Below are 26,551 nucleotides of genomic sequence, written 5' to 3'. Positions count from 1 at the left end.
CGCATTTCGTGTCGAGTGCCGCGTCGGCGCCCCCCTCTCTTTGCGAGCATCTGTGCACATACTGACTGGCAAGGCGCGCACCTCAAACGTCGCAGAGCAATGCTTTTGGCTTCATGCTCTGCTGGGAGAAGAGGAAAAGGGAAGCTGTAAGTAGCAATAACAGGAAGTAAACATTTTCCCGCTGAAGCGTTGAAACGCTGTGGATAACAAACAAGAAATACGTTGGCGCCCTAGCAACAGCACCACCATGTCACAGAAAATTAAATGCCCCGGGTGAGGATCGAACTCACGACCTTAAGATTATGAGACTTACGCGCTGCCTACTGCGCTACCGAGGCACGGGTGCACCGCTTGTCCTGGAAACTGGGTAAACACCTTACCCAATATTAGACGTAGAGACACTGTACTTCCTGGATAACGTGTTCTGTTGCTACACGTGCACTGCCGGCCCAGTTGATTGCGGTGCTGCTGCAGCTGTTGCAACGATAGGCAGCACTCCTTGTCGTTGAAGTTCAGTGCCTCGGAGGCACCCGGACCCAGCAACTTGTGAGGCCAGGCCGACGCTAGTCTGTAGAACATGATGCGAGCGTCCTAGTGGGGACCCGCGAGTGCTGCGTTCTCGGTCCTTCTCAAGGGAAATCCAGCTACACATTCTTGTGGATCGTGCATCTCAAGCGCTCAAGCCACGCGGCAGCATTATCGCGGGAAAAGCAAAATGATGCATCGGCCGGGAATCGAACCCGGGCCGCCCGCGTGGCAGGCGAGCATTCTACCACTGAACCACCGATGCTCGGGCCAGCGGTAACTTGACGCTGCTTGCCGAGCAGATGTCTCAAGGGAAAGTGGGACTGCCGTCAAGCGCCGTAGCATTCTGTGGAAAAGATGCTGCAGACGCTGAATCCTGCACTGCACTGCTCTGCTTAAAAATGCCGCCAGAACGCGGTCCTCTGCGTACTCTTGCGTTGCCGGCGCCCAACTCTTGCCAAAGGATGCGAAATGTGCGCGGATACGCTGTCCGAATGCGTCTGGATGTGCTCCCCTAGCCTGCCTCGAAATGCGCCTGCCAGGTACGATCACCTTCGGCCGCTGCCGACTGGCGGGAAGCCGACACAGCGCGGACGCGCGGCGCTCGCTTGTGCGGTGGTGGTGTAATGGTCAGCATAGTTGCGTTCCAAGCAGTTGATCCGGGTTCGATTCCCGGCCACCGCAGCAGGCTTTTAATTTCGCGTATGAGTACTTTTGCCACGCGCTCTTAAATTATTGTTTTTTCGCCCTCTTACTCGCTGCATACCAGCCCTTAGTGTGTCTCGACTTGTCTCGACTTTGCTCGGCTGACGCGAGAGCTGACGCTCTCAAATCGGCCTATATCAAAACGACAAGCACGAGAAACGACTGAGAGAGGTAAGGAGAGGCGAGGCGATGGACACACAGCACGCCCCCTTCATTTCACGGTGGCGTCTCCCTGACCGAATCGGGCTGTAGCTCCGAAAAGAAAGGAGAAACAAAAATAGGAAGTAAAAGTGCCAATAGCGCCCTGTGTTCCCATGCGCTCACCCGCCCAAGTACTGACAAGGGCCAAAGTTGTTACGCATCGGCAATCGGACATTTTCTTTCATTTTCTCTTTATCGGTTGAGAACCAGTGTATTCAAGATATTATGGCCATTGCCGAGTGAATGCTGTAGCGCTCCCCGACGAGTCGGGTTCGGATCCTCTATCAACTTCCACGCAGGGTGATGATCTTTTGGTCACCACACTCGCCAGCTGAAATCGGCGCCGCCTTTTCGTAGTAGGAAAAGAGTAGTGGCCCGTGGGGGGATCGAACCCACGACCTTCGCGTTATTAGCACGACGCTCTAACCAACTGAGCTAACGGGCCTCGGCAGATGCAGTTGCTCAGCCCTACGCTGGAAACAGGTGGCATGAAGCCGCACACCATTTCTATGGTCGTCGTGTGTCTGCTTCCCTAGTCTATATTCTGCTGACGGTCACGAAACAGTAGCTATATTGCGAGCAGGACGGGAAACGGCCGCTCGGACAGCTCAAACTTGTCACGATTCGTGTGGAAAAAATTCCGTTCCGGTACCGGGAATCGAACCCGGGCCTCCTGGGTGAAAGCCAGGTATCCTAGCCACTAGACCACACCGGATGTGGCCGTTTCGTTCGACCGTTCGTACGGTCGCTTGTCGCATTTCGTGTCGAGTGCCGCGTCGGCGCCCCCCTCTCTTTGCGAGCATCTGTGCACATACTGACTGGCAAGGCGCGCACCTCAAACGTCGCAGAGCAATGCTTTTGGCTTCATGCTCTGCTGGGAGAAGAGGAAAAGGGAAGCTGTAAGTAGCAATAACAGGAAGTAAACATTTTCCCGCTGAAGCGTTGAAACGCTGTGGATAACAAACAAGAAATACGTTGGCGCCCTAGCAACAGCACCACCATGTCACAGAAAATTAAATGCCCCGGGTGAGGATCGAACTCACGACCTTAAGATTATGAGACTTACGCGCTGCCTACTGCGCTACCGAGGCACGGGTGCACCGCTTGTCCTGGAAACTGGGTAAACACCTTACCCAATATTAGACGTAGAGACACTGTACTTCCTGGATAACGTGTTCTGTTGCTACACGTGCACTGCCGGCCCAGTTGATTGCGGTGCTGCTGCAGCTGTTGCAACGATAGGCAGCACTCCTTGTCGTTGAAGTTCAGTGCCTCGGAGGCACCCGGACCCAGCAACTTGTGAGGCCAGGCCGACGCTAGTCTGTAGAACATGATGCGAGCGTCCTAGTGGGGACCCGCGAGTGCTGCGTTCTCGGTCCTTCTCAAGGGAAATCCAGCTACACATTCTTGTGGATCGTGCATCTCAAGCGCTCAAGCCACGCGGCAGCATTATCGCGGGAAAAGCAAAATGATGCATCGACCGGGAATCGAACCCGGGCCGCCCGCGTGGCAGGCGAGCATTCTACCACTGAACCACCGATGCTCGGGCCAGCGGTAACTTGACGCTGCTTGCCGAGCAGATGTCTCAAGGGAAAGTGGGACTGCCGTCAAGCGCCGTAGCATTCTGTGGAAAAGATGCTGCAGACGCTGAATCCTGCACTGCACTGCACTGCTCTGCTTAAAAATGCCGCCAGAACGCGGTCCTCTGCGTACTCTTGCGTTGCCGGCGCCCAACTCTTGCCAAAGGATGCGAAATGTGCGCGGATACGCTGTCCGAATGCGTCTGGATGTGCTCCCCTAGCCTGCCTCGAAATGCGCCTGCCAGGTACGATCACCTTCGGCCGCTGCCGACTGGCGGGAAGCCGACACAGCGCGGATGCGCGGCGCTCGCTTGTGCGGTGGTGGTGTAATGGTCAGCATAGTTGCGTTCCAAGCAGTTGATCCGGGTTCGATTCCCGGCCACCGCAGCAGGCTTTTAATTTCGCGTATGAGTACTTTTGCCACGCGCTCTTAAATTATTGTTTTTTCGCCCTCTTACTCGCTGCATACCAGCCCTTAGTGTGTCTCGACTTGTCTCGACTTTGCTCGGCTGACGCGAGAGCTGACGCTCTCAAATCGGCCTATATCAAAACGACAAGCACGAGAAACGACTGAGAGAGGTAAGGAGAGGCGAGGCGATGGACACACAGCACGCCCCCTTCATTTCACGGTGGCGTCTCCCTGACCGAATCGGGCTGTAGCTCCGAAAAGAAAGGAGAAACAAAAATAGGAAGTAAAAGTGCCAATAGCGCCCTGTGTTCCCATGCGCTCACCCGCCCAAGTACTGACAAGGGCCAAAGTTGTTACGCATCGGCAATCGGACATTTTCTTTCATTTTCTCTTTATCGGTTGAGAACCAGTGTATTCAAGATATTATGGCCATTGCCGAGTGAATGCTGTAGCGCTCCCCGACGAGTCGGGTTCGGATCCTCTATCAACTTCCACGCAGGGTGATGATCTTTTGGTCACCACACTCGCCAGCTGAAATCGGCGCCGCCTTTTCGTAGTAGGAAAAGAGTAGTGGCCCGTGGGGGGATCGAACCCACGACCTTCGCGTTATTAGCACGACGCTCTAACCAACTGAGCTAACGGGCCTCGGCAGATGCAGTTGCTCAGCCCTACGCTGGAAACAGGTGGCATGAAGCCGCACACCATTTCTATGGTCGTCGTGTGTCTGCTTCCCTAGTCTATATTCTGCTGACGGTCACGAAACAGTAGCTATATTGCGAGCAGGACGGGAAACGGCCGCTCGGACAGCTCAAACTTGTCACGATTCGTGTGGAAAAAATTCCGTTCCGGTACCGGGAATCGAACCCGGGCCTCCTGGGTGAAAGCCAGGTATCCTAGCCACTAGACCACACCGGATGTGGCCGTTTCGTTCGACCGTTCGTACGGTCGCTTGTCGCATTTCGTGTCGAGTGCCGCGTCGGCGCCCCCCTCTCTTTGCGAGCATCTGTGCACATACTGACTGGCAAGGCGCGCACCTCAAACGTCGCAGAGCAATGCTTTTGGCTTCATGCTCTGCTGGGAGAAGAGGAAAAGGGAAGCTGTAAGTAGCAATAACAGGAAGTAAACATTTTCCCGCTGAAGCGTTGAAACGCTGTGGATAACAAACAAGAAATACGTTGGCGCCCTAGCAACAGCACCACCATGTCACAGAAAATTAAATGCCCCGGGTGAGGATCGAACTCACGACCTTAAGATTATGAGACTTACGCGCTGCCTACTGCGCTACCGAGGCACGGGTGCACCGCTTGTCCTGGAAACTGGGTAAACACCTTACCCAATATTAGACGTAGAGACACTGTACTTCCTGGATAACGTGTTCTGTTGCTACACGTGCACTGCCGGCCCAGTTGATTGCGGTGCTGCTGCAGCTGTTGCAACGATAGGCAGCACTCCTTGTCGTTGAAGTTCAGTGCCTCGGAGGCACCCGGACCCAGCAACTTGTGAGGCCAGGCCGACGCTAGTCTGTAGAACATGATGCGAGCGTCCTAGTGGGGACCCGCGAGTGCTGCGTTCTCGGTCCTTCTCAAGGGAAATCCAGCTACACATTCTTGTGGATCGTGCATCTCAAGCGCTCAAGCCACGCGGCAGCATTATCGCGGGAAAAGCAAAATGATGCATCGGCCGGGAATCGAACCCGGGCCGCCCGCGTGGCAGGCGAGCATTCTACCACTGAACCACCGATGCTCGGGCCAGCGGTAACTTGACGCTGCTTGCCGAGCAGATGTCTCAAGGGAAAGTGGGACTGCCGTCAAGCGCCGTAGCATTCTGTGGAAAAGATGCTGCAGACGCTGAATCCTGCACTGCACTGCTCTGCTTAAAAATGCCGCCAGAACGCGGTCCTCTGCGTACTCTTGCGTTGCCGGCGCCCAACTCTTGCCAAAGGATGCGAAATGTGCGCGGATACGCTGTCCGAATGCGTCTGGATGTGCTCCCCTAGCCTGCCTCGAAATGCGCCTGCCAGGTACGATCACCTTCGGCCGCTGCCGACTGGCGGGAAGCCGACACAGCGCGGACGCGCGGCGCTCGCTTGTGCGGTGGTGGTGTAATGGTCAGCATAGTTGCGTTCCAAGCAGTTGATCCGGGTTCGATTCCCGGCCACCGCAGCAGGCTTTTAATTTCGCGTATGAGTACTTTTGCCACGCGCTCTTAAATTATTGTTTTTTCGCCCTCTTACTCGCTGCATACCAGCCCTTAGTGTGTCTCGACTTGTCTCGACTTTGCTCGGCTGACGCGAGAGCTGACGCTCTCAAATCGGCCTATATCAAAACGACAAGCACGAGAAACGACTGAGAGAGGTAAGGAGAGGCGAGGCGATGGACACACAGCACGCCCCCTTCATTTCACGGTGGCGTCTCCCTGACCGAATCGGGCTGTAGCTCCGAAAAGAAAGGAGAAACAAAAATAGGAAGTAAAAGTGCCAATAGCGCCCTGTGTTCCCATGCGCTCACCCGCCCAAGTACTGACAAGGGCCAAAGTTGTTACGCATCGGCAATCGGACATTTTCTTTCATTTTCTCTTTATCGGTTGAGAACCAGTGTATTCAAGATATTATGGCCATTGCCGAGTGAATGCTGTAGCGCTCCCCGACGAGTCGGGTTCGGATCCTCTATCAACTTCCACGCAGGGTGATGATCTTTTGGTCACCACACTCGCCAGCTGAAATCGGCGCCGCCTTTTCGTAGTAGGAAAAGAGTAGTGGCCCGTGGGGGGATCGAACCCACGACCTTCGCGTTATTAGCACGACGCTCTAACCAACTGAGCTAACGGGCCTCGGCAGATGCAGTTGCTCAGCCCTACGCTGGAAACAGGTGGCATGAAGCCGCACACCATTTCTATGGTCGTCGTGTGTCTGCTTCCCTAGTCTATATTCTGCTGACGGTCACGAAACAGTAGCTATATTGCGAGCAGGACGGGAAACGGCCGCTCGGACAGCTCAAACTTGTCACGATTCGTGTGGAAAAAATTCCGTTCCGGTACCGGGAATCGAACCCGGGCCTCCTGGGTGAAAGCCAGGTATCCTAGCCACTAGACCACACCGGATGTGGCCGTTTCGTTCGACCGTTCGTACGGTCGCTTGTCGCATTTCGTGTCGAGTGCCGCGTCGGCGCCCCCCTCTCTTTGCGAGCATCTGTGCACATACTGACTGGCAAGGCGCGCACCTCAAACGTCGCAGAGCAATGCTTTTGGCTTCATGCTCTGCTGGGAGAAGAGGAAAAGGGAAGCTGTAAGTAGCAATAACAGGAAGTAAACATTTTCCCGCTGAAGCGTTGAAACGCTGTGGATAACAAACAAGAAATACGTTGGCGCCCTAGCAACAGCACCACCATGTCACAGAAAATTAAATGCCCCGGGTGAGGATCGAACTCACGACCTTAAGATTATGAGACTTACGCGCTGCCTACTGCGCTACCGAGGCACGGGTGCACCGCTTGTCCTGGAAACTGGGTAAACACCTTACCCAATATTAGACGTAGAGACACTGTACTTCCTGGATAACGTGTTCTGTTGCTACACGTGCACTGCCGGCCCAGTTGATTGCGGTGCTGCTGCAGCTGTTGCAACGATAGGCAGCACTCCTTGTCGTTGAAGTTCAGTGCCTCGGAGGCACCCGGACCCAGCAACTTGTGAGGCCAGGCCGACGCTAGTCTGTAGAACATGATGCGAGCGTCCTAGTGGGGACCCGCGAGTGCTGCGTTCTCGGTCCTTCTCAAGGGAAATCCAGCTACACATTCTTGTGGATCGTGCATCTCAAGCGCTCAAGCCACGCGGCAGCATTATCGCGGGAAAAGCAAAATGATGCATCGACCGGGAATCGAACCCGGGCCGCCCGCGTGGCAGGCGAGCATTCTACCACTGAACCACCGATGCTCGGGCCAGCGGTAACTTGACGCTGCTTGCCGAGCAGATGTCTCAAGGGAAAGTGGGACTGCCGTCAAGCGCCGTAGCATTCTGTGGAAAAGATGCTGCAGACGCTGAATCCTGCACTGCACTGCACTGCTCTGCTTAAAAATGCCGCCAGAACGCGGTCCTCTGCGTACTCTTGCGTTGCCGGCGCCCAACTCTTGCCAAAGGATGCGAAATGTGCGCGGATACGCTGTCCGAATGCGTCTGGATGTGCTCCCCTAGCCTGCCTCGAAATGCGCCTGCCAGGTACGATCACCTTCGGCCGCTGCCGACTGGCGGGAAGCCGACACAGCGCGGATGCGCGGCGCTCGCTTGTGCGGTGGTGGTGTAATGGTCAGCATAGTTGCGTTCCAAGCAGTTGATCCGGGTTCGATTCCCGGCCACCGCAGCAGGCTTTTAATTTCGCGTATGAGTACTTTTGCCACGCGCTCTTAAATTATTGTTTTTTCGCCCTCTTACTCGCTGCATACCAGCCCTTAGTGTGTCTCGACTTGTCTCGACTTTGCTCGGCTGACGCGAGAGCTGACGCTCTCAAATCGGCCTATATCAAAACGACAAGCACGAGAAACGACTGAGAGAGGTAAGGAGAGGCGAGGCGATGGACACACAGCACGCCCCCTTCATTTCACGGTGGCGTCTCCCTGACCGAATCGGGCTGTAGCTCCGAAAAGAAAGGAGAAACAAAAATAGGAAGTAAAAGTGCCAATAGCGCCCTGTGTTCCCATGCGCTCACCCGCCCAAGTACTGACAAGGGCCAAAGTTGTTACGCATCGGCAATCGGACATTTTCTTTCATTTTCTCTTTATCGGTTGAGAACCAGTGTATTCAAGATATTATGGCCATTGCCGAGTGAATGCTGTAGCGCTCCCCGACGAGTCGGGTTCGGATCCTCTATCAACTTCCACGCAGGGTGATGATCTTTTGGTCACCACACTCGCCAGCTGAAATCGGCGCCGCCTTTTCGTAGTAGGAAAAGAGTAGTGGCCCGTGGGGGGATCGAACCCACGACCTTCGCGTTATTAGCACGACGCTCTAACCAACTGAGCTAACGGGCCTCGGCAGATGCAGTTGCTCAGCCCTACGCTGGAAACAGGTGGCATGAAGCCGCACACCATTTCTATGGTCGTCGTGTGTCTGCTTCCCTAGTCTATATTCTGCTGACGGTCACGAAACAGTAGCTATATTGCGAGCAGGACGGGAAACGGCCGCTCGGACAGCTCAAACTTGTCACGATTCGTGTGGAAAAAATTCCGTTCCGGTACCGGGAATCGAACCCGGGCCTCCTGGGTGAAAGCCAGGTATCCTAGCCACTAGACCACACCGGATGTGGCCGTTTCGTTCGACCGTTCGTACGGTCGCTTGTCGCATTTCGTGTCGAGTGCCGCGTCGGCGCCCCCCTCTCTTTGCGAGCATCTGTGCACATACTGACTGGCAAGGCGCGCACCTCAAACGTCGCAGAGCAATGCTTTTGGCTTCATGCTCTGCTGGGAGAAGAGGAAAAGGGAAGCTGTAAGTAGCAATAACAGGAAGTAAACATTTTCCCGCTGAAGCGTTGAAACGCTGTGGATAACAAACAAGAAATACGTTGGCGCCCTAGCAACAGCACCACCATGTCACAGAAAATTAAATGCCCCGGGTGAGGATCGAACTCACGACCTTAAGATTATGAGACTTACGCGCTGCCTACTGCGCTACCGAGGCACGGGTGCACCGCTTGTCCTGGAAACTGGGTAAACACCTTACCCAATATTAGACGTAGAGACACTGTACTTCCTGGATAACGTGTTCTGTTGCTACACGTGCACTGCCGGCCCAGTTGATTGCGGTGCTGCTGCAGCTGTTGCAACGATAGGCAGCACTCCTTGTCGTTGAAGTTCAGTGCCTCGGAGGCACCCGGACCCAGCAACTTGTGAGGCCAGGCCGACGCTAGTCTGTAGAACATGATGCGAGCGTCCTAGTGGGGACCCGCGAGTGCTGCGTTCTCGGTCCTTCTCAAGGGAAATCCAGCTACACATTCTTGTGGATCGTGCATCTCAAGCGCTCAAGCCACGCGGCAGCATTATCGCGGGAAAAGCAAAATGATGCATCGGCCGGGAATCGAACCCGGGCCGCCCGCGTGGCAGGCGAGCATTCTACCACTGAACCACCGATGCTCGGGCCAGCGGTAACTTGACGCTGCTTGCCGAGCAGATGTCTCAAGGGAAAGTGGGACTGCCGTCAAGCGCCGTAGCATTCTGTGGAAAAGATGCTGCAGACGCTGAATCCTGCACTGCACTGCTCTGCTTAAAAATGCCGCCAGAACGCGGTCCTCTGCGTACTCTTGCGTTGCCGGCGCCCAACTCTTGCCAAAGGATGCGAAATGTGCGCGGATACGCTGTCCGAATGCGTCTGGATGTGCTCCCCTAGCCTGCCTCGAAATGCGCCTGCCAGGTACGATCACCTTCGGCCGCTGCCGACTGGCGGGAAGCCGACACAGCGCGGACGCGCGGCGCTCGCTTGTGCGGTGGTGGTGTAATGGTCAGCATAGTTGCGTTCCAAGCAGTTGATCCGGGTTCGATTCCCGGCCACCGCAGCAGGCTTTTAATTTCGCGTATGAGTACTTTTGCCACGCGCTCTTAAATTATTGTTTTTTCGCCCTCTTACTCGCTGCATACCAGCCCTTAGTGTGTCTCGACTTGTCTCGACTTTGCTCGGCTGACGCGAGAGCTGACGCTCTCAAATCGGCCTATATCAAAACGACAAGCACGAGAAACGACTGAGAGAGGTAAGGAGAGGCGAGGCGATGGACACACAGCACGCCCCCTTCATTTCACGGTGGCGTCTCCCTGACCGAATCGGGCTGTAGCTCCGAAAAGAAAGGAGAAACAAAAATAGGAAGTAAAAGTGCCAATAGCGCCCTGTGTTCCCATGCGCTCACCCGCCCAAGTACTGACAAGGGCCAAAGTTGTTACGCATCGGCAATCGGACATTTTCTTTCATTTTCTCTTTATCGGTTGAGAACCAGTGTATTCAAGATATTATGGCCATTGCCGAGTGAATGCTGTAGCGCTCCCCGACGAGTCGGGTTCGGATCCTCTATCAACTTCCACGCAGGGTGATGATCTTTTGGTCACCACACTCGCCAGCTGAAATCGGCGCCGCCTTTTCGTAGTAGGAAAAGAGTAGTGGCCCGTGGGGGGATCGAACCCACGACCTTCGCGTTATTAGCACGACGCTCTAACCAACTGAGCTAACGGGCCTCGGCAGATGCAGTTGCTCAGCCCTACGCTGGAAACAGGTGGCATGAAGCCGCACACCATTTCTATGGTCGTCGTGTGTCTGCTTCCCTAGTCTATATTCTGCTGACGGTCACGAAACAGTAGCTATATTGCGAGCAGGACGGGAAACGGCCGCTCGGACAGCTCAAACTTGTCACGATTCGTGTGGAAAAAATTCCGTTCCGGTACCGGGAATCGAACCCGGGCCTCCTGGGTGAAAGCCAGGTATCCTAGCCACTAGACCACACCGGATGTGGCCGTTTCGTTCGACCGTTCGTACGGTCGCTTGTCGCATTTCGTGTCGAGTGCCGCGTCGGCGCCCCCCTCTCTTTGCGAGCATCTGTGCACATACTGACTGGCAAGGCGCGCACCTCAAACGTCGCAGAGCAATGCTTTTGGCTTCATGCTCTGCTGGGAGAAGAGGAAAAGGGAAGCTGTAAGTAGCAATAACAGGAAGTAAACATTTTCCCGCTGAAGCGTTGAAACGCTGTGGATAACAAACAAGAAATACGTTGGCGCCCTAGCAACAGCACCACCATGTCACAGAAAATTAAATGCCCCGGGTGAGGATCGAACTCACGACCTTAAGATTATGAGACTTACGCGCTGCCTACTGCGCTACCGAGGCACGGGTGCACCGCTTGTCCTGGAAACTGGGTAAACACCTTACCCAATATTAGACGTAGAGACACTGTACTTCCTGGATAACGTGTTCTGTTGCTACACGTGCACTGCCGGCCCAGTTGATTGCGGTGCTGCTGCAGCTGTTGCAACGATAGGCAGCACTCCTTGTCGTTGAAGTTCAGTGCCTCGGAGGCACCCGGACCCAGCAACTTGTGAGGCCAGGCCGACGCTAGTCTGTAGAACATGATGCGAGCGTCCTAGTGGGGACCCGCGAGTGCTGCGTTCTCGGTCCTTCTCAAGGGAAATCCAGCTACACATTCTTGTGGATCGTGCATCTCAAGCGCTCAAGCCACGCGGCAGCATTATCGCGGGAAAAGCAAAATGATGCATCGGCCGGGAATCGAACCCGGGCCGCCCGCGTGGCAGGCGAGCATTCTACCACTGAACCACCGATGCTCGGGCCAGCGGTAACTTGACGCTGCTTGCCGAGCAGATGTCTCAAGGGAAAGTGGGACTGCCGTCAAGCGCCGTAGCATTCTGTGGAAAAGATGCTGCAGACGCTGAATCCTGCACTGCACTGCACTGCTCTGCTTAAAAATGCCGCCAGAACGCGGTCCTCTGCGTACTCTTGCGTTGCCGGCGCCCAACTCTTGCCAAAGGATGCGAAATGTGCGCGGATACGCTGTCCGAATGCGTCTGGATGTGCTCCCCTAGCCTGCCTCGAAATGCGCCTGCCAGGTACGATCACCTTCGGCCGCTGCCGACTGGCGGGAAGCCGACACAGCGCGGACGCGCGGCGCTCGCTTGTGCGGTGGTGGTGTAATGGTCAGCATAGTTGCGTTCCAAGCAGTTGATCCGGGTTCGATTCCCGGCCACCGCAGCAGGCTTTTAATTTCGCGTATGAGTACTTTTGCCACGCGCTCTTAAATTATTGTTTTTTCGCCCTCTTACTCGCTGCATACCAGCCCTTAGTGTGTCTCGACTTGTCTCGACTTTGCTCGGCTGACGCGAGAGCTGACGCTCTCAAATCGGCCTATATCAAAACGACAAGCACGAGAAACGACTGAGAGAGGTAAGGAGAGGCGAGGCGATGGACACACAGCACGCCCCCTTCATTTCACGGTGGCGTCTCCCTGACCGAATCGGGCTGTAGCTCCGAAAAGAAAGGAGAAACAAAAATAGGAAGTAAAAGTGCCAATAGCGCCCTGTGTTCCCATGCGCTCACCCGCCCAAGTACTGACAAGGGCCAAAGTTGTTACGCATCGGCAATCGGACATTTTCTTTCATTTTCTCTTTATCGGTTGAGAACCAGTGTATTCAAGATATTATGGCCATTGCCGAGTGAATGCTGTAGCGCTCCCCGACGAGTCGGGTTCGGATCCTCTATCAACTTCCACGCAGGGTGATGATCTTTTGGTCACCACACTCGCCAGCTGAAATCGGCGCCGCCTTTTCGTAGTAGGAAAAGAGTAGTGGCCCGTGGGGGGATCGAACCCACGACCTTCGCGTTATTAGCACGACGCTCTAACCAACTGAGCTAACGGGCCTCGGCAGATGCAGTTGCTCAGCCCTACGCTGGAAACAGGTGGCATGAAGCCGCACACCATTTCTATGGTCGTCGTGTGTCTGCTTCCCTAGTCTATATTCTGCTGACGGTCACGAAACAGTAGCTATATTGCGAGCAGGACGGGAAACGGCCGCTCGGACAGCTCAAACTTGTCACGATTCGTGTGGAAAAAATTCCGTTCCGGTACCGGGAATCGAACCCGGGCCTCCTGGGTGAAAGCCAGGTATCCTAGCCACTAGACCACACCGGATGTGGCCGTTTCGTTCGACCGTTCGTACGGTCGCTTGTCGCATTTCGTGTCGAGTGCCGCGTCGGCGCCCCCCTCTCTTTGCGAGCATCTGTGCACATACTGACTGGCAAGGCGCGCACCTCAAACGTCGCAGAGCAATGCTTTTGGCTTCATGCTCTGCTGGGAGAAGAGGAAAAGGGAAGCTGTAAGTAGCAATAACAGGAAGTAAACATTTTCCCGCTGAAGCGTTGAAACGCTGTGGATAACAAACAAGAAATACGTTGGCGCCCTAGCAACAGCACCACCATGTCACAGAAAATTAAATGCCCCGGGTGAGGATCGAACTCACGACCTTAAGATTATGAGACTTACGCGCTGCCTACTGCGCTACCGAGGCACGGGTGCACCGCTTGTCCTGGAAACTGGGTAAACACCTTACCCAATATTAGACGTAGAGACACTGTACTTCCTGGATAACGTGTTCTGTTGCTACACGTGCACTGCCGGCCCAGTTGATTGCGGTGCTGCTGCAGCTGTTGCAACGATAGGCAGCACTCCTTGTCGTTGAAGTTCAGTGCCTCGGAGGCACCCGGACCCAGCAACTTGTGAGGCCAGGCCGACGCTAGTCTGTAGAACATGATGCGAGCGTCCTAGTGGGGACCCGCGAGTGCTGCGTTCTCGGTCCTTCTCAAGGGAAATCCAGCTACACATTCTTGTGGATCGTGCATCTCAAGCGCTCAAGCCACGCGGCAGCATTATCGCGGGAAAAGCAAAATGATGCATCGGCCGGGAATCGAACCCGGGCCGCCCGCGTGGCAGGCGAGCATTCTACCACTGAACCACCGATGCTCGGGCCAGCGGTAACTTGACGCTGCTTGCCGAGCAGATGTCTCAAGGGAAAGTGGGACTGCCGTCAAGCGCCGTAGCATTCTGTGGAAAAGATGCTGCAGACGCTGAATCCTGCACTGCACTGCACTGCTCTGCTTAAAAATGCCGCCAGAACGCGGTCCTCTGCGTACTCTTGCGTTGCCGGCGCCCAACTCTTGCCAAAGGATGCGAAATGTGCGCGGATACGCTGTCCGAATGCGTCTGGATGTGCTCCCCTAGCCTGCCTCGAAATGCGCCTGCCAGGTACGATCACCTTCGGCCGCTGCCGACTGGCGGGAAGCCGACACAGCGCGGACGCGCGGCGCTCGCTTGTGCGGTGGTGGTGTAATGGTCAGCATAGTTGCGTTCCAAGCAGTTGATCCGGGTTCGATTCCCGGCCACCGCAGCAGGCTTTTAATTTCGCGTATGAGTACTTTTGCCACGCGCTCTTAAATTATTGTTTTTTCGCCCTCTTACTCGCTGCATACCAGCCCTTAGTGTGTCTCGACTTGTCTCGACTTTGCTCGGCTGACGCGAGAGCTGACGCTCTCAAATCGGCCTATATCAAAACGACAAGCACGAGAAACGACTGAGAGAGGTAAGGAGAGGCGAGGCGATGGACACACAGCACGCCCCCTTCATTTCACGGTGGCGTCTCCCTGACCGAATCGGGCTGTAGCTCCGAAAAGAAAGGAGAAACAAAAATAGGAAGTAAAAGTGCCAATAGCGCCCTGTGTTCCCATGCGCTCACCCGCCCAAGTACTGACAAGGGCCAAAGTTGTTACGCATCGGCAATCGGACATTTTCTTTCATTTTCTCTTTATCGGTTGAGAACCAGTGTATTCAAGATATTATGGCCATTGCCGAGTGAATGCTGTAGCGCTCCCCGACGAGTCGGGTTCGGATCCTCTATCAACTTCCACGCAGGGTGATGATCTTTTGGTCACCACACTCGCCAGCTGAAATCGGCGCCGCCTTTTCGTAGTAGGAAAAGAGTAGTGGCCCGTGGGGGGATCGAACCCACGACCTTCGCGTTATTAGCACGACGCTCTAACCAACTGAGCTAACGGGCCTCGGCAGATGCAGTTGCTCAGCCCTACGCTGGAAACAGGTGGCATGAAGCCGCACACCATTTCTATGGTCGTCGTGTGTCTGCTTCCCTAGTCTATATTCTGCTGACGGTCACGAAACAGTAGCTATATTGCGAGCAGGACGGGAAACGGCCGCTCGGACAGCTCAAACTTGTCACGATTCGTGTGGAAAAAATTCCGTTCCGGTACCGGGAATCGAACCCGGGCCTCCTGGGTGAAAGCCAGGTATCCTAGCCACTAGACCACACCGGATGTGGCCGTTTCGTTCGACCGTTCGTACGGTCGCTTGTCGCATTTCGTGTCGAGTGCCGCGTCGGCGCCCCCCTCTCTTTGCGAGCATCTGTGCACATACTGACTGGCAAGGCGCGCACCTCAAACGTCGCAGAGCAATGCTTTTGGCTTCATGCTCTGCTGGGAGAAGAGGAAAAGGGAAGCTGTAAGTAGCAATAACAGGAAGTAAACATTTTCCCGCTGAAGCGTTGAAACGCTGTGGATAACAAACAAGAAATACGTTGGCGCCCTAGCAACAGCACCACCATGTCACAGAAAATTAAATGCCCCGGGTGAGGATCGAACTCACGACCTTAAGATTATGAGACTTACGCGCTGCCTACTGCGCTACCGAGGCACGGGTGCACCGCTTGTCCTGGAAACTGGGTAAACACCTTACCCAATATTAGACGTAGAGACACTGTACTTCCTGGATAACGTGTTCTGTTGCTACACGTGCACTGCCGGCCCAGTTGATTGCGGTGCTGCTGCAGCTGTTGCAACGATAGGCAGCACTCCTTGTCGTTGAAGTTCAGTGCCTCGGAGGCACCCGGACCCAGCAACTTGTGAGGCCAGGCCGACGCTAGTCTGTAGAACATGATGCGAGCGTCCTAGTGGGGACCCGCGAGTGCTGCGTTCTCGGTCCTTCTCAAGGGAAATCCAGCTACACATTCTTGTGGATCGTGCATCTCAAGCGCTCAAGCCACGCGGCAGCATTATCGCGGGAAAAGCAAAATGATGCATCGGCCGGGAATCGAACCCGGGCCGCCCGCGTGGCAGGCGAGCATTCTACCACTGAACCACCGATGCTCGGGCCAGCGGTAACTTGACGCTGCTTGCCGAGCAGATGTCTCAAGGGAAAGTGGGACTGCCGTCAAGCGCCGTAGCATTCTGTGGAAAAGATGCTGCAGACGCTGAATCCTGCACTGCACTGCACTGCTCTGCTTAAAAATGCCGCCAGAACGCGGTCCTCTGCGTACTCTTGCGTTGCCGGCGCCCAACTCTTGCCAAAGGATGCGAAATGTGCGCGGATACGCTGTCCGAATGCGTCTGGATGTGCTCCCCTAGCCTGCCTCGAAATGCGCCTGCCAGGTACGATCACCTTCGGCCGCTGCCGACTGGCGGGAAGCCGACACAGCGCGGACGCGCGGCGCTCGCTTGTGCGGTGGTGGTGTAATGGTCAGCATAGTTGCGTTCCAAGCAGTTGATCCGGGTTCGATTCCCGGCCACCGCAGCAGGCTTTTAATTTCGCGTATGAGTACTTTTGCCACGCGCTCTTAAATTATTGTTTTTTCGCCCTCTTACTCGCTGCATACCAGCCCTTAGTGTGTCTCGACTTGTCTCGACTTTGCTCGGCTGACGCGAGAGCTGACGCTCTCAAATCGGCCTATATCAAAACGACAAGCACGAGAAACGACTGAGAGAGGTAAGGAGAGGCGAGGCGATGGACACACAGCACGCCCCCTTCATTTCACGGTGGCGTCTCCCTGACCGAATCGGGCTGTAGCTCCGAAAAGAAAGGAGAAACAAAAATAGGAAGTAAAAGTGCCAATAGCGCCCTGTGTTCCCATGCGCTCACCCGCCCAAGTACTGACAAGGGCCAAAGTTGTTACGCATCGGCAATCGGACATTTTCTTTCATTTTCTCTTTATCGGTTGAGAACCAGTGTATTCAAGATATTATGGCCATTGCCGAGTGAATGCTGTAGCGCTCCCCGACGAGTCGGGTTCGGATCCTCTATCAACTTCCACGCAGGGTGATGATCTTTTGGTCACCACACTCGCCAGCTGAAATCGGCGCCGCCTTTTCGTAGTAGGAAAAGAGTAGTGGCCCGTGGGGGGATCGAACCCACGACCTTCGCGTTATTAGCACGACGCTCTAACCAACTGAGCTAACGGGCCTCGGCAGATGCAGTTGCTCAGCCCTACGCTGGAAACAGGTGGCATGAAGCCGCACACCATTTCTATGGTCGTCGTGTGTCTGCTTCCCTAGTCTATATTCTGCTGACGGTCACGAAACAGTAGCTATATTGCGAGCAGGACGGGAAACGGCCGCTCGGACAGCTCAAACTTGTCACGATTCGTGTGGAAAAAATTCCGTTCCGGTACCGGGAATCGAACCCGGGCCTCCTGGGTGAAAGCCAGGTATCCTAGCCACTAGACCACACCGGATGCGGCCGTTTCGTTCGACCGTTCGTACGGTCGCTTGTCGCATTTCGTGTCGAGTGCCGCGTCGGCGCCCCCCTCTCTTTGCGAGCATCTGTGCACATACTGACTGGCAAGGCGCGCACCTCAAACGTCGCAGAGCAATGCTTTTGGCTTCATGCTCTGCTGGGAGAAGAGGAAAAGGGAAGCTGTAAGTAGCAATAACAGGAAGTAAACATTTTCCCGCTGAAGCGTTGAAACGCTGTGGATAACAAACAAGAAATACGTTGGCGCCCTAGCAACAGCACCACCATGTCACAGAAAATTAAATGCCCCGGGTGAGGATCGAACTCACGACCTTAAGATTATGAGACTTACGCGCTGCCTACTGCGCTACCGAGGCACGGGTGCACCGCTTGTCCTGGAAACTGGGTAAACACCTTACCCAATATTAGACGTAGAGACACTGTACTTCCTGGATAACGTGTTCTGTTGCTACACGTGCACTGCCGGCCCAGTTGATTGCGGTGCTGCTGCAGCTGTTGCAACGATAGGCAGCACTCCTTGTCGTTGAAGTTCAGTGCCTCGGAGGCACCCGGACCCAGCAACTTGTGAGGCCAGGCCGACGCTAGTCTGTAGAACATGATGCGAGCGTCCTAGTGGGGACCCGCGAGTGCTGCGTTCTCGGTCCTTCTCAAGGGAAATCCAGCTACACATTCTTGTGGATCGTGCATCTCAAGCGCTCAAGCCACGCGGCAGCATTATCGCGGGAAAAGCAAAATGATGCATCGGCCGGGAATCGAACCCGGGCCGCCCGCGTGGCAGGCGAGCATTCTACCACTGAACCACCGATGCTCGGGCCAGCGGTAACTTGACGCTGCTTGCCGAGCAGATGTCTCAAGGGAAAGTGGGACTGCCGTCAAGCGCCGTAGCATTCTGTGGAAAAGATGCTGCAGACGCTGAATCCTGCACTGCACTGCACTGCTCTGCTTAAAAATGCCGCCAGAACGCGGTCCTCTGCGTACTCTTGCGTTGCCGGCGCCCAACTCTTGCCAAAGGATGCGAAATGTGCGCGGATACGCTGTCCGAATGCGTCTGGATGTGCTCCCCTAGCCTGCCTCGAAATGCGCCTGCCAGGTACGATCACCTTCGGCCGCTGCCGACTGGCGGGAAGCCGACACAGCGCGGACGCGCGGCGCTCGCTTGTGCGGTGGTGGTGTAATGGTCAGCATAGTTGCGTTCCAAGCAGTTGATCCGGGTTCGATTCCCGGCCACCGCAGCAGGCTTTTAATTTCGCGTATGAGTACTTTTGCCACGCGCTCTTAAATTATTGTTTTTTCGCCCTCTTACTCGCTGCATACCAGCCCTTAGTGTGTCTCGACTTGTCTCGACTTTGCTCGGCTGACGCGAGAGCTGACGCTCTCAAATCGGCCTATATCAAAACGACAAGCACGAGAAACGACTGAGAGAGGTAAGGAGAGGCGAGGCGATGGACACACAGCACGCCCCCTTCATTTCACGGTGGCGTCTCCCTGACCGAATCGGGCTGTAGCTCCGAAAAGAAAGGAGAAACAAAAATAGGAAGTAAAAGTGCCAATAGCGCCCTGTGTTCCCATGCGCTCACCCGCCCAAGTACTGACAAGGGCCAAAGTTGTTACGCATCGGCAATCGGACATTTTCTTTCATTTTCTCTTTATCGGTTGAGAACCAGTGTATTCAAGATATTATGGCCATTGCCGAGTGAATGCTGTAGCGCTCCCCGACGAGTCGGGTTCGGATCCTCTATCAACTTCCACGCAGGGTGATGATCTTTTGGTCACCACACTCGCCAGCTGAAATCGGCGCCGCCTTTTCGTAGTAGGAAAAGAGTAGTGGCCCGTGGGGGGATCGAACCCACGACCTTCGCGTTATTAGCACGACGCTCTAACCAACTGAGCTAACGGGCCTCGGCAGATGCAGTTGCTCAGCCCTACGCTGGAAACAGGTGGCATGAAGCCGCACACCATTTCTATGGTCGTCGTGTGTCTGCTTCCCTAGTCTATATTCTGCTGACGGTCACGAAACAGTAGCTATATTGCGAGCAGGACGGGAAACGGCCGCTCGGACAGCTCAAACTTGTCACGATTCGTGTGGAAAAAATTCCGTTCCGGTACCGGGAATCGAACCCGGGCCTCCTGGGTGAAAGCCAGGTATCCTAGCCACTAGACCACACCGGATGCGGCCGTTTCGTTCGACCGTTCGTACGGTCGCTTGTCGCATTTCGTGTCGAGTGCCGCGTCGGCGCCCCCCTCTCTTTGCGAGCATCTGTGCACATACTGACTGGCAAGGCGCGCACCTCAAACGTCGCAGAGCAATGCTTTTGGCTTCATGCTCTGCTGGGAGAAGAGGAAAAGGGAAGCTGTAAGTAGCAATAACAGGAAGTAAACATTTTCCCGCTGAAGCGTTGAAACGCTGTGGATAACAAACAAGAAATACGTTGGCGCCCTAGCAACAGCACCACCATGTCACAGAAAATTAAATGCCCCGGGTGAGGATCGAACTCACGACCTTAAGATTATGAGACTTACGCGCTGCCTACTGCGCTACCGAGGCACGGGTGCACCGCTTGTCCTGGAAACTGGGTAAACACCTTACCCAATATTAGACGTAGAGACACTGTACTTCCTGGATAACGTGTTCTGTTGCTACACGTGCACTGCCGGCCCAGTTGATTGCGGTGCTGCTGCAGCTGTTGCAACGATAGGCAGCACTCCTTGTCGTTGAAGTTCAGTGCCTCGGAGGCACCCGGACCCAGCAACTTGTGAGGCCAGGCCGACGCTAGTCTGTAGAACATGATGCGAGCGTCCTAGTGGGGACCCGCGAGTGCTGCGTTCTCGGTCCTTCTCAAGGGAAATCCAGCTACACATTCTTGTGGATCGTGCATCTCAAGCGCTCAAGCCACGCGGCAGCATTATCGCGGGAAAAGCAAAATGATGCATCGGCCGGGAATCGAACCCGGGCCGCCCGCGTGGCAGGCGAGCATTCTACCACTGAACCACCGATGCTCGGGCCAGCGGTAACTTGACGCTGCTTGCCGAGCAGATGTCTCAAGGGAAAGTGGGACTGCCGTCAAGCGCCGTAGCATTCTGTGGAAAAGATGCTGCAGACGCTGAATCCTGCACTGCACTGCACTGCTCTGCTTAAAAATGCCGCCAGAACGCGGTCCTCTGCGTACTCTTGCGTTGCCGGCGCCCAACTCTTGCCAAAGGATGCGAAATGTGCGCGGATACGCTGTCCGAATGCGTCTGGATGTGCTCCCCTAGCCTGCCTCGAAATGCGCCTGCCAGGTACGATCACCTTCGGCCGCTGCCGACTGGCGGGAAGCCGACACAGCGCGGACGCGCGGCGCTCGCTTGTGCGGTGGTGGTGTAATGGTCAGCATAGTTGCGTTCCAAGCAGTTGATCCGGGTTCGATTCCCGGCCACCGCAGCAGGCTTTTAATTTCGCGTATGAGTACTTTTGCCACGCGCTCTTAAATTATTGTTTTTTCGCCCTCTTACTCGCTGCATACCAGCCCTTAGTGTGTCTCGACTTGTCTCGACTTTGCTCGGCTGACGCGAGAGCTGACGCTCTCAAATCGGCCTATATCAAAACGACAAGCACGAGAAACGACTGAGAGAGGTAAGGAGAGGCGAGGCGATGGACACACAGCACGCCCCCTTCATTTCACGGTGGCGTCTCCCTGACCGAATCGGGCTGTAGCTCCGAAAAGAAAGGAGAAACAAAAATAGGAAGTAAAAGTGCCAATAGCGCCCTGTGTTCCCATGCGCTCACCCGCCCAAGTACTGACAAGGGCCAAAGTTGTTACGCATCGGCAATCGGACATTTTCTTTCATTTTCTCTTTATCGGTTGAGAACCAGTGTATTCAAGATATTATGGCCATTGCCGAGTGAATGCTGTAGCGCTCCCCGACGAGTCGGGTTCGGATCCTCTATCAACTTCCACGCAGGGTGATGATCTTTTGGTCACCACACTCGCCAGCTGAAATCGGCGCCGCCTTTTCGTAGTAGGAAAAGAGTAGTGGCCCGTGGGGGGATCGAACCCACGACCTTCGCGTTATTAGCACGACGCTCTAACCAACTGAGCTAACGGGCCTCGGCAGATGCAGTTGCTCAGCCCTACGCTGGAAACAGGTGGCATGAAGCCGCACACCATTTCTATGGTCGTCGTGTGTCTGCTTCCCTAGTCTATATTCTGCTGACGGTCACGAAACAGTAGCTATATTGCGAGCAGGACGGGAAACGGCCGCTCGGACAGCTCAAACTTGTCACGATTCGTGTGGAAAAAATTCCGTTCCGGTACCGGGAATCGAACCCGGGCCTCCTGGGTGAAAGCCAGGTATCCTAGCCACTAGACCACACCGGATGTGGCCGTTTCGTTCGACCGTTCGTACGGTCGCTTGTCGCATTTCGTGTCGAGTGCCGCGTCGGCGCCCCCCTCTCTTTGCGAGCATCTGTGCACATACTGACTGGCAAGGCGCGCACCTCAAACGTCGCAGAGCAATGCTTTTGGCTTCATGCTCTGCTGGGAGAAGAGGAAAAGGGAAGCTGTAAGTAGCAATAACAGGAAGTAAACATTTTCCCGCTGAAGCGTTGAAACGCTGTGGATAACAAACAAGAAATACGTTGGCGCCCTAGCAACAGCACCACCATGTCACAGAAAATTAAATGCCCCGGGTGAGGATCGAACTCACGACCTTAAGATTATGAGACTTACGCGCTGCCTACTGCGCTACCGAGGCACGGGTGCACCGCTTGTCCTGGAAACTGGGTAAACACCTTACCCAATATTAGACGTAGAGACACTGTACTTCCTGGATAACGTGTTCTGTTGCTACACGTGCACTGCCGGCCCAGTTGATTGCGGTGCTGCTGCAGCTGTTGCAACGATAGGCAGCACTCCTTGTCGTTGAAGTTCAGTGCCTCGGAGGCACCCGGACCCAGCAACTTGTGAGGCCAGGCCGACGCTAGTCTGTAGAACATGATGCGAGCGTCCTAGTGGGGACCCGCGAGTGCTGCGTTCTCGGTCCTTCTCAAGGGAAATCCAGCTACACATTCTTGTGGATCGTGCATCTCAAGCGCTCAAGCCACGCGGCAGCATTATCGCGGGAAAAGCAAAATGATGCATCGGCCGGGAATCGAACCCGGGCCGCCCGCGTGGCAGGCGAGCATTCTACCACTGAACCACCGATGCTCGGGCCAGCGGTAACTTGACGCTGCTTGCCGAGCAGATGTCTCAAGGGAAAGTGGGACTGCCGTCAAGCGCCGTAGCATTCTGTGGAAAAGATGCTGCAGACGCTGAATCCTGCACTGCACTGCTCTGCTTAAAAATGCCGCCAGAACGCGGTCCTCTGCGTACTCTTGCGTTGCCGGCGCCCAACTCTTGCCAAAGGATGCGAAATGTGCGCGGATACGCTGTCCGAATGCGTCTGGATGTGCTCCCCTAGCCTGCCTCGAAATGCGCCTGCCAGGTACGATCACCTTCGGCCGCTGCCGACTGGCGGGAAGCCGACACAGCGCGGACGCGCGGCGCTCGCTTGTGCGGTGGTGGTGTAATGGTCAGCATAGTTGCGTTCCAAGCAGTTGATCCGGGTTCGATTCCCGGCCACCGCAGCAGGCTTTTAATTTCGCGTATGAGTACTTTTGCCACGCGCTCTTAAATTATTGTTTTTTCGCCCTCTTACTCGCTGCATACCAGCCCTTAGTGTGTCTCGACTTGTCTCGACTTTGCTCGGCTGACGCGAGAGCTGACGCTCTCAAATCGGCCTATATCAAAACGACAAGCACGAGAAACGACTGAGAGAGGTAAGGAGAGGCGAGGCGATGGACACACAGCACGCCCCCTTCATTTCACGGTGGCGTCTCCCTGACCGAATCGGGCTGTAGCTCCGAAAAGAAAGGAGAAACAAAAATAGGAAGTAAAAGTGCCAATAGCGCCCTGTGTTCCCATGCGCTCACCCGCCCAAGTACTGACAAGGGCCAAAGTTGTTACGCATCGGCAATCGGACATTTTCTTTCATTTTCTCTTTATCGGTTGAGAACCAGTGTATTCAAGATATTATGGCCATTGCCGAGTGAATGCTGTAGCGCTCCCCGACGAGTCGGGTTCGGATCCTCTATCAACTTCCACGCAGGGTGATGATCTTTTGGTCACCACACTCGCCAGCTGAAATCGGCGCCGCCTTTTCGTAGTAGGAAAAGAGTAGTGGCCCGTGGGGGGATCGAACCCACGACCTTCGCGTTATTAGCACGACGCTCTAACCAACTGAGCTAACGGGCCTCGGCAGATGCAGTTGCTCAGCCCTACGCTGGAAACAGGTGGCATGAAGCCGCACACCATTTCTATGGTCGTCGTGTGTCTGCTTCCCTAGTCTATATTCTGCTGACGGTCACGAAACAGTAGCTATATTGCGAGCAGGACGGGAAACGGCCGCTCGGACAGCTCAAACTTGTCACGATTCGTGTGGAAAAAATTCCGTTCCGGTACCGGGAATCGAACCCGGGCCTCCTGGGTGAAAGCCAGGTATCCTAGCCACTAGACCACACCGGATGTGGCCGTTTCGTTCGACCGTTCGTACGGTCGCTTGTCGCATTTCGTGTCGAGTGCCGCGTCGGCGCCCCCCTCTCTTTGCGAGCATCTGTGCACATACTGACTGGCAAGGCGCGCACCTCAAACGTCGCAGAGCAATGCTTTTGGCTTCATGCTCTGCTGGGAGAAGAGGAAAAGGGAAGCTGTAAGTAGCAATAACAGGAAGTAAACATTTTCCCGCTGAAGCGTTGAAACGCTGTGGATAACAAACAAGAAATACGTTGGCGCCCTAGCAACAGCACCACCATGTCACAGAAAATTAAATGCCCCGGGTGAGGATCGAACTCACGACCTTAAGATTATGAGACTTACGCGCTGCCTACTGCGCTACCGAGGCACGGGTGCACCGCTTGTCCTGGAAACTGGGTAAACACCTTACCCAATATTAGACGTAGAGACACTGTACTTCCTGGATAACGTGTTCTGTTGCTACACGTGCACTGCCGGCCCAGTTGATTGCGGTGCTGCTGCAGCTGTTGCAACGATAGGCAGCACTCCTTGTCGTTGAAGTTCAGTGCCTCGGAGGCACCCGGACCCAGCAACTTGTGAGGCCAGGCCGACGCTAGTCTGTAGAACATGATGCGAGCGTCCTAGTGGGGACCCGCGAGTGCTGCGTTCTCGGTCCTTCTCAAGGGAAATCCAGCTACACATTCTTGTGGATCGTGCATCTCAAGCGCTCAAGCCACGCGGCAGCATTATCGCGGGAAAAGCAAAATGATGCATCGGCCGGGAATCGAACCCGGGCCGCCCGCGTGGCAGGCGAGCATTCTACCACTGAACCACCGATGCTCGGGCCAGCGGTAACTTGACGCTGCTTGCCGAGCAGATGTCTCAAGGGAAAGTGGGACTGCCGTCAAGCGCCGTAGCATTCTGTGGAAAAGATGCTGCAGACGCTGAATCCTGCACTGCACTGCTCTGCTTAAAAATGCCGCCAGAACGCGGTCCTCTGCGTACTCTTGCGTTGCCGGCGCCCAACTCTTGCCAAAGGATGCGAAATGTGCGCGGATACGCTGTCCGAATGCGTCTGGATGTGCTCCCCTAGCCTGCCTCGAAATGCGCCTGCCAGGTACGATCACCTTCGGCCGCTGCCGACTGGCGGGAAGCCGACACAGCGCGGACGCGCGGCGCTCGCTTGTGCGGTGGTGGTGTAATGGTCAGCATAGTTGCGTTCCAAGCAGTTGATCCGGGTTCGATTCCCGGCCACCGCAGCAGGCTTTTAATTTCGCGTATGAGTACTTTTGCCACGCGCTCTTAAATTATTGTTTTTTCGCCCTCTTACTCGCTGCATACCAGCCCTTAGTGTGTCTCGACTTGTCTCGACTTTGCTCGGCTGACGCGAGAGCTGACGCTCTCAAATCGGCCTATATCAAAACGACAAGCACGAGAAACGACTGAGAGAGGTAAGGAGAGGCGAGGCGATGGACACACAGCACGCCCCCTTCATTTCACGGTGGCGTCTCCCTGACCGAATCGGGCTGTAGCTCCGAAAAGAAAGGAGAAACAAAAATAGGAAGTAAAAGTGCCAATAGCGCCCTGTGTTCCCATGCGCTCACCCGCCCAAGTACTGACAAGGGCCAAAGTTGTTACGCATCGGCAATCGGACATTTTCTTTCATTTTCTCTTTATCGGTTGAGAACCAGTGTATTCAAGATATTATGGCCATTGCCGAGTGAATGCTGTAGCGCTCCCCGACGAGTCGGGTTCGGATCCTCTATCAACTTCCACGCAGGGTGATGATCTTTTGGTCACCACACTCGCCAGCTGAAATCGGCGCCGCCTTTTCGTAGTAGGAAAAGAGTAGTGGCCCGTGGGGGGATCGAACCCACGACCTTCGCGTTATTAGCACGACGCTCTAACCAACTGAGCTAACGGGCCTCGGCAGATGCAGTTGCTCAGCCCTACGCTGGAAACAGGTGGCATGAAGCCGCACACCATTTCTATGGTCGTCGTGTGTCTGCTTCCCCTAGTCTATATTCTGCTGACGGTCACGAAACAGTAGCTATATTGCGAGCAGGACGGGAAACGGCCGCTCGGACAGCTCAAACTTGTCACGATTCGTGTGGAAAAAATTCCGTTCCGGTACCGGGAATCGAACCCGGGCCTCCTGGGTGAAAGCCAGGTATCCTAGCCACTAGACCACACCGGATGTGGCCGTTTCGTTCGACCGTTCGTACGGTCGCTTGTCGCATTTCGTGTCGAGTGCCGCGTCGGCGCCCCCCTCTCTTTGCGAGCATCTGTGCACATACTGACTGGCAAGGCGCGCACCTCAAACGTCGCAGAGCAATGCTTTTGGCTTCATGCTCTGCTGGAGAAGAGGAAAAGGGAAGCTGTAAGTAGCAATAACAGGAAGTAAACATTTTCCGCTGAAGCGTTGAAACGCTGTGGATAACAAACAAGAAATACGTTGGCGCCCTAGCAACAGCACCACCATGTCACAGAAAATTAAATGCCCCGGGTGAGGATCGAACTCACGACCTTAAGATTATGAGAC

At 55.0% G+C, this 26,551-nt stretch overlaps 60 non-coding genes across 60 annotated transcripts; 12 read left to right on the top strand and 48 right to left on the bottom strand.

Moving 5' to 3' along the window:
- Positions 1 to 265: 265 nt before the first annotated feature.
- On the bottom strand, positions 266 to 338 carry Trnam-cau. Its single transcript has one exon. It is a non-coding gene; the product is annotated as a tRNA-Met (tRNA).
- A 381-nt stretch (positions 339 to 719) lies between these two features.
- On the bottom strand, positions 720 to 790 carry Trnag-gcc. The gene has a single exon. It is a non-coding gene; the product is annotated as a tRNA-Gly (tRNA).
- A 347-nt stretch (positions 791 to 1,137) lies between these two features.
- On the top strand, positions 1,138 to 1,209 carry Trnag-ucc. The gene has a single exon. It is a non-coding gene; the product is annotated as a tRNA-Gly (tRNA).
- Positions 1,210 to 1,802: 593 nt separating this feature from the next.
- On the bottom strand, positions 1,803 to 1,876 carry Trnai-aau. Its single transcript has one exon. It is a non-coding gene; the product is annotated as a tRNA-Ile (tRNA).
- A 198-nt stretch (positions 1,877 to 2,074) lies between these two features.
- On the bottom strand, positions 2,075 to 2,146 carry Trnae-uuc. Its single transcript has one exon. It is a non-coding gene; the product is annotated as a tRNA-Glu (tRNA).
- Positions 2,147 to 2,449: 303 nt separating this feature from the next.
- Positions 2,450 to 2,522, bottom strand: Trnam-cau. Its single transcript has one exon. It is a non-coding gene; the product is annotated as a tRNA-Met (tRNA).
- Positions 2,523 to 2,903: 381 nt separating this feature from the next.
- Positions 2,904 to 2,974, bottom strand: Trnag-gcc. The gene has a single exon. It is a non-coding gene; the product is annotated as a tRNA-Gly (tRNA).
- A 352-nt stretch (positions 2,975 to 3,326) lies between these two features.
- Positions 3,327 to 3,398, top strand: Trnag-ucc. The gene has a single exon. It is a non-coding gene; the product is annotated as a tRNA-Gly (tRNA).
- Positions 3,399 to 3,991: 593 nt separating this feature from the next.
- On the bottom strand, positions 3,992 to 4,065 carry Trnai-aau. The gene has a single exon. It is a non-coding gene; the product is annotated as a tRNA-Ile (tRNA).
- Positions 4,066 to 4,263: 198 nt separating this feature from the next.
- Positions 4,264 to 4,335, bottom strand: Trnae-uuc. The gene has a single exon. It is a non-coding gene; the product is annotated as a tRNA-Glu (tRNA).
- Positions 4,336 to 4,638: 303 nt separating this feature from the next.
- Trnam-cau lies at positions 4,639 to 4,711 on the bottom strand. The gene has a single exon. It is a non-coding gene; the product is annotated as a tRNA-Met (tRNA).
- Positions 4,712 to 5,092: 381 nt separating this feature from the next.
- Positions 5,093 to 5,163, bottom strand: Trnag-gcc. Its single transcript has one exon. It is a non-coding gene; the product is annotated as a tRNA-Gly (tRNA).
- A 347-nt stretch (positions 5,164 to 5,510) lies between these two features.
- On the top strand, positions 5,511 to 5,582 carry Trnag-ucc. The gene has a single exon. It is a non-coding gene; the product is annotated as a tRNA-Gly (tRNA).
- Positions 5,583 to 6,175: 593 nt separating this feature from the next.
- Positions 6,176 to 6,249, bottom strand: Trnai-aau. Its single transcript has one exon. It is a non-coding gene; the product is annotated as a tRNA-Ile (tRNA).
- Positions 6,250 to 6,447: 198 nt separating this feature from the next.
- Trnae-uuc lies at positions 6,448 to 6,519 on the bottom strand. Its single transcript has one exon. It is a non-coding gene; the product is annotated as a tRNA-Glu (tRNA).
- A 303-nt stretch (positions 6,520 to 6,822) lies between these two features.
- On the bottom strand, positions 6,823 to 6,895 carry Trnam-cau. The gene has a single exon. It is a non-coding gene; the product is annotated as a tRNA-Met (tRNA).
- A 381-nt stretch (positions 6,896 to 7,276) lies between these two features.
- On the bottom strand, positions 7,277 to 7,347 carry Trnag-gcc. The gene has a single exon. It is a non-coding gene; the product is annotated as a tRNA-Gly (tRNA).
- Positions 7,348 to 7,699: 352 nt separating this feature from the next.
- Trnag-ucc lies at positions 7,700 to 7,771 on the top strand. The gene has a single exon. It is a non-coding gene; the product is annotated as a tRNA-Gly (tRNA).
- Positions 7,772 to 8,364: 593 nt separating this feature from the next.
- On the bottom strand, positions 8,365 to 8,438 carry Trnai-aau. The gene has a single exon. It is a non-coding gene; the product is annotated as a tRNA-Ile (tRNA).
- A 198-nt stretch (positions 8,439 to 8,636) lies between these two features.
- Trnae-uuc lies at positions 8,637 to 8,708 on the bottom strand. The gene has a single exon. It is a non-coding gene; the product is annotated as a tRNA-Glu (tRNA).
- A 303-nt stretch (positions 8,709 to 9,011) lies between these two features.
- Positions 9,012 to 9,084, bottom strand: Trnam-cau. Its single transcript has one exon. It is a non-coding gene; the product is annotated as a tRNA-Met (tRNA).
- Positions 9,085 to 9,465: 381 nt separating this feature from the next.
- On the bottom strand, positions 9,466 to 9,536 carry Trnag-gcc. Its single transcript has one exon. It is a non-coding gene; the product is annotated as a tRNA-Gly (tRNA).
- A 347-nt stretch (positions 9,537 to 9,883) lies between these two features.
- Positions 9,884 to 9,955, top strand: Trnag-ucc. Its single transcript has one exon. It is a non-coding gene; the product is annotated as a tRNA-Gly (tRNA).
- Positions 9,956 to 10,548: 593 nt separating this feature from the next.
- On the bottom strand, positions 10,549 to 10,622 carry Trnai-aau. Its single transcript has one exon. It is a non-coding gene; the product is annotated as a tRNA-Ile (tRNA).
- Positions 10,623 to 10,820: 198 nt separating this feature from the next.
- On the bottom strand, positions 10,821 to 10,892 carry Trnae-uuc. The gene has a single exon. It is a non-coding gene; the product is annotated as a tRNA-Glu (tRNA).
- Positions 10,893 to 11,195: 303 nt separating this feature from the next.
- Positions 11,196 to 11,268, bottom strand: Trnam-cau. Its single transcript has one exon. It is a non-coding gene; the product is annotated as a tRNA-Met (tRNA).
- Positions 11,269 to 11,649: 381 nt separating this feature from the next.
- Trnag-gcc lies at positions 11,650 to 11,720 on the bottom strand. The gene has a single exon. It is a non-coding gene; the product is annotated as a tRNA-Gly (tRNA).
- Positions 11,721 to 12,072: 352 nt separating this feature from the next.
- Trnag-ucc lies at positions 12,073 to 12,144 on the top strand. Its single transcript has one exon. It is a non-coding gene; the product is annotated as a tRNA-Gly (tRNA).
- A 593-nt stretch (positions 12,145 to 12,737) lies between these two features.
- On the bottom strand, positions 12,738 to 12,811 carry Trnai-aau. The gene has a single exon. It is a non-coding gene; the product is annotated as a tRNA-Ile (tRNA).
- Positions 12,812 to 13,009: 198 nt separating this feature from the next.
- On the bottom strand, positions 13,010 to 13,081 carry Trnae-uuc. The gene has a single exon. It is a non-coding gene; the product is annotated as a tRNA-Glu (tRNA).
- Positions 13,082 to 13,384: 303 nt separating this feature from the next.
- On the bottom strand, positions 13,385 to 13,457 carry Trnam-cau. Its single transcript has one exon. It is a non-coding gene; the product is annotated as a tRNA-Met (tRNA).
- A 381-nt stretch (positions 13,458 to 13,838) lies between these two features.
- Trnag-gcc lies at positions 13,839 to 13,909 on the bottom strand. Its single transcript has one exon. It is a non-coding gene; the product is annotated as a tRNA-Gly (tRNA).
- A 352-nt stretch (positions 13,910 to 14,261) lies between these two features.
- Trnag-ucc lies at positions 14,262 to 14,333 on the top strand. Its single transcript has one exon. It is a non-coding gene; the product is annotated as a tRNA-Gly (tRNA).
- A 593-nt stretch (positions 14,334 to 14,926) lies between these two features.
- Positions 14,927 to 15,000, bottom strand: Trnai-aau. Its single transcript has one exon. It is a non-coding gene; the product is annotated as a tRNA-Ile (tRNA).
- A 198-nt stretch (positions 15,001 to 15,198) lies between these two features.
- Trnae-uuc lies at positions 15,199 to 15,270 on the bottom strand. The gene has a single exon. It is a non-coding gene; the product is annotated as a tRNA-Glu (tRNA).
- A 303-nt stretch (positions 15,271 to 15,573) lies between these two features.
- On the bottom strand, positions 15,574 to 15,646 carry Trnam-cau. The gene has a single exon. It is a non-coding gene; the product is annotated as a tRNA-Met (tRNA).
- A 381-nt stretch (positions 15,647 to 16,027) lies between these two features.
- On the bottom strand, positions 16,028 to 16,098 carry Trnag-gcc. The gene has a single exon. It is a non-coding gene; the product is annotated as a tRNA-Gly (tRNA).
- Positions 16,099 to 16,450: 352 nt separating this feature from the next.
- Trnag-ucc lies at positions 16,451 to 16,522 on the top strand. Its single transcript has one exon. It is a non-coding gene; the product is annotated as a tRNA-Gly (tRNA).
- A 593-nt stretch (positions 16,523 to 17,115) lies between these two features.
- Trnai-aau lies at positions 17,116 to 17,189 on the bottom strand. The gene has a single exon. It is a non-coding gene; the product is annotated as a tRNA-Ile (tRNA).
- Positions 17,190 to 17,387: 198 nt separating this feature from the next.
- Positions 17,388 to 17,459, bottom strand: Trnae-uuc. Its single transcript has one exon. It is a non-coding gene; the product is annotated as a tRNA-Glu (tRNA).
- Positions 17,460 to 17,762: 303 nt separating this feature from the next.
- Positions 17,763 to 17,835, bottom strand: Trnam-cau. Its single transcript has one exon. It is a non-coding gene; the product is annotated as a tRNA-Met (tRNA).
- Positions 17,836 to 18,216: 381 nt separating this feature from the next.
- Positions 18,217 to 18,287, bottom strand: Trnag-gcc. The gene has a single exon. It is a non-coding gene; the product is annotated as a tRNA-Gly (tRNA).
- Positions 18,288 to 18,639: 352 nt separating this feature from the next.
- Positions 18,640 to 18,711, top strand: Trnag-ucc. The gene has a single exon. It is a non-coding gene; the product is annotated as a tRNA-Gly (tRNA).
- A 593-nt stretch (positions 18,712 to 19,304) lies between these two features.
- Positions 19,305 to 19,378, bottom strand: Trnai-aau. The gene has a single exon. It is a non-coding gene; the product is annotated as a tRNA-Ile (tRNA).
- Positions 19,379 to 19,576: 198 nt separating this feature from the next.
- Positions 19,577 to 19,648, bottom strand: Trnae-uuc. Its single transcript has one exon. It is a non-coding gene; the product is annotated as a tRNA-Glu (tRNA).
- Positions 19,649 to 19,951: 303 nt separating this feature from the next.
- Trnam-cau lies at positions 19,952 to 20,024 on the bottom strand. The gene has a single exon. It is a non-coding gene; the product is annotated as a tRNA-Met (tRNA).
- Positions 20,025 to 20,405: 381 nt separating this feature from the next.
- On the bottom strand, positions 20,406 to 20,476 carry Trnag-gcc. Its single transcript has one exon. It is a non-coding gene; the product is annotated as a tRNA-Gly (tRNA).
- Positions 20,477 to 20,828: 352 nt separating this feature from the next.
- Trnag-ucc lies at positions 20,829 to 20,900 on the top strand. Its single transcript has one exon. It is a non-coding gene; the product is annotated as a tRNA-Gly (tRNA).
- A 593-nt stretch (positions 20,901 to 21,493) lies between these two features.
- Positions 21,494 to 21,567, bottom strand: Trnai-aau. The gene has a single exon. It is a non-coding gene; the product is annotated as a tRNA-Ile (tRNA).
- Positions 21,568 to 21,765: 198 nt separating this feature from the next.
- Trnae-uuc lies at positions 21,766 to 21,837 on the bottom strand. Its single transcript has one exon. It is a non-coding gene; the product is annotated as a tRNA-Glu (tRNA).
- Positions 21,838 to 22,140: 303 nt separating this feature from the next.
- On the bottom strand, positions 22,141 to 22,213 carry Trnam-cau. Its single transcript has one exon. It is a non-coding gene; the product is annotated as a tRNA-Met (tRNA).
- Positions 22,214 to 22,594: 381 nt separating this feature from the next.
- Positions 22,595 to 22,665, bottom strand: Trnag-gcc. The gene has a single exon. It is a non-coding gene; the product is annotated as a tRNA-Gly (tRNA).
- A 347-nt stretch (positions 22,666 to 23,012) lies between these two features.
- On the top strand, positions 23,013 to 23,084 carry Trnag-ucc. The gene has a single exon. It is a non-coding gene; the product is annotated as a tRNA-Gly (tRNA).
- A 593-nt stretch (positions 23,085 to 23,677) lies between these two features.
- On the bottom strand, positions 23,678 to 23,751 carry Trnai-aau. The gene has a single exon. It is a non-coding gene; the product is annotated as a tRNA-Ile (tRNA).
- A 198-nt stretch (positions 23,752 to 23,949) lies between these two features.
- On the bottom strand, positions 23,950 to 24,021 carry Trnae-uuc. The gene has a single exon. It is a non-coding gene; the product is annotated as a tRNA-Glu (tRNA).
- A 303-nt stretch (positions 24,022 to 24,324) lies between these two features.
- On the bottom strand, positions 24,325 to 24,397 carry Trnam-cau. The gene has a single exon. It is a non-coding gene; the product is annotated as a tRNA-Met (tRNA).
- A 381-nt stretch (positions 24,398 to 24,778) lies between these two features.
- Positions 24,779 to 24,849, bottom strand: Trnag-gcc. The gene has a single exon. It is a non-coding gene; the product is annotated as a tRNA-Gly (tRNA).
- Positions 24,850 to 25,196: 347 nt separating this feature from the next.
- Trnag-ucc lies at positions 25,197 to 25,268 on the top strand. The gene has a single exon. It is a non-coding gene; the product is annotated as a tRNA-Gly (tRNA).
- A 593-nt stretch (positions 25,269 to 25,861) lies between these two features.
- Positions 25,862 to 25,935, bottom strand: Trnai-aau. Its single transcript has one exon. It is a non-coding gene; the product is annotated as a tRNA-Ile (tRNA).
- Positions 25,936 to 26,134: 199 nt separating this feature from the next.
- Positions 26,135 to 26,206, bottom strand: Trnae-uuc. The gene has a single exon. It is a non-coding gene; the product is annotated as a tRNA-Glu (tRNA).
- Between the last annotated feature and the right edge of the window lie 345 nt (positions 26,207 to 26,551).

Source organism: Schistocerca piceifrons, unplaced genomic scaffold (assembly GCF_021461385.2).
Source record: "Schistocerca piceifrons isolate TAMUIC-IGC-003096 unplaced genomic scaffold, iqSchPice1.1 HiC_scaffold_39, whole genome shotgun sequence".
In the NCBI taxonomy this organism is placed as follows: domain Eukaryota; kingdom Metazoa; phylum Arthropoda; class Insecta; order Orthoptera; family Acrididae; genus Schistocerca; species Schistocerca piceifrons.
The sequence above is the reverse complement of the archived record's forward strand: the minus strand, read 5'-3'. Positions and strand labels throughout refer to the sequence as shown.